The sequence below is a fragment of the Chlorocebus sabaeus genome, chromosome 7, assembly GCF_047675955.1.
Source record: "Chlorocebus sabaeus isolate Y175 chromosome 7, mChlSab1.0.hap1, whole genome shotgun sequence".
NCBI lineage: Eukaryota > Metazoa > Chordata > Mammalia > Primates > Cercopithecidae > Chlorocebus > Chlorocebus sabaeus.
The window spans coordinates 27,173,174-27,175,186 of NC_132910.1; the positions used below are offsets into that span (position 1 = coordinate 27,173,174).

The 2,013-nt window shown below is 38.7% G+C and overlaps 1 pseudogene; it reads right to left on the reverse strand.

The window, feature by feature from the left end:
• Positions 1-248: 248 nt before the first annotated feature.
• On the reverse strand, positions 249-364 carry LOC119624111 (U2 spliceosomal RNA; annotated as a pseudogene).
• Positions 365-2,013: the final 1,649 nt, after the last annotated feature.

The following is a 2,013-nucleotide window of genomic DNA, read 5'->3' on the forward strand; positions in this document are numbered from 1 at the left end:
GGAAGTACAGATGGAGAAGGTTATCTATCTGGCATTTATTACTGCATTAAAGTCTCACCAAGTACCTATTGACTATGTCTAAATTATGGTAATTTTTTAAAAGCCCTGAAATATAAATGTCTCCACTTGGGCACAAGCACATCCAATCGCCTTTAATGGAGATAAAATAACCATTAGGATCTTTTCCAAGCCCTTGAGTATTAGATGAAAATTTTTATAATTAGAGTGTGCAGCAATGGCTTTTAGTTTTGAAGTCTTTGCAGCCATATATTTGACTTTATTTATTTATTGGTTTTCAGACAAGGTCTCACTCTGATAAGAACAGATACTACACTAGGTCTTAGCCAAAAGGCCAAGAAGCGATAGGGTCTCACTCTGTCATTGGAAGTGCAGTGGCACAATCACAGCGCACTGCAGCCTCAACCTCTGGGCTCAGGTGATCCTCCCACCTCAGCCTCCCAAGTAGCTGGGACTACAGGCACACCACACCAAGCGCAGCCAATTTTTCTATTTTTTGTAGAGATGAGGTTTTTTCATGTTGCCCAGTCTGGTCTCAAACCCATGAGCTCAAGCAATTCTTCTGCCTTGGCCTCCCAAAGTGCTGGGATTACAAGCATGAGCCACTGCACCAGGCATGTTTATATTTATTATATATTTAAAAACTTTGTTTTTATAGAGATGGGATCTCACTCACTATGTTGCCCAGGCTGGTCCTGAACTCCTGGGCTCAACAACCCTCCTGCTTCAGCCTCCCAAAGTCATTTGACTTTCAACAGCCAATTACCTTCTTCAGTGGCAGATTAGATCATTTCGGTGTGTTTCTTGTAACACTGTGAAATTTTTGCTTGTTTTTTAGCAGAATTAATTTATTCTAGGTCTTTTTGATGACTTGCCTTGGCCAGGATTGGCTAGCAGATTTTACCTGTATGACAACTTGGTGCACTGGTGCAATTTGGTTGAGATTATGAGACCACATTTTGCTCAGTGGGGCAAGATGTCCTGCTCCCTTAATGATGTCTGCCATGGGAAAGAGAATGGATATTGGTGATGGGCTGTACATCTGCCATAGAGTAAACACAGTGAAGCCTTTAGGCAACCTTTTGAAAACCACTGAGTTACCTTTAATGCTGTCTCATTTTTCGGATGAATTTAAGTGAATGATGATGCCGAAGCATCTCATGGAAAAAAAAAAAAAACCATAAATAAAAAGCATTGCTCTAAACATAACATTATCAAAATCAGTGGTTAAAGCAATATATAGTACTCTTGTTTTTGATACCAGTCTTGTGAATAAAGGTATTCAGGAAGCACAGCTGTCTTTTGTTCCTGAAGCCGTAACAGGATTCAGCAGGAAAGAGCACCAAGATCAATTGGTAATGTTTATCCTGATCAAGCATGGGCACTGATGGCAGGCATGCCATCTATTTTGACAAACATTCTAGATATATGGTAGACCTGTACTATGACATATTTATGTCTATGTTTATATCTATATATAATGTCTATAACCATCTACTTGTCTGGAAAGAGCAAGAATTGGTTCTTTTGGGGGTTCACTCCTATATCCCCATACAATCAAACAATAAATATGTGTTGAATAAATCACTTGTGCAAATTATAAAATTCACATATGACCCTGTATTTTATCATATCTCCCATAGAATAGGTGCAAACCAGAGAAAAATATTGTTGAGCCCAGGAGCCCAAGCTATATGATCAACTGGAAAGACTCAGTAGGTAATTTATTCCTAGAAAGCAGCCTATGGCGACACATGATTGAAATTTCCACCTAGATAAAATGACAGATTACTACATGTCAGAGATTTCTAGTTTGCTTGTAAATAATAAGAGCTGATGATAAATCCCAGATTTTCCACCCTGAGGTGCCCTGTCAGCAAAAGAGTAAATGCCATTCATTCTTCTGGAGGCCTTGCAAAAAAAAGTCGTTGCCTAACTAAAAAATATGCTAGAGTCTCACATTTTGTCTTAAAATTTCATGTGAATTTTGGATTT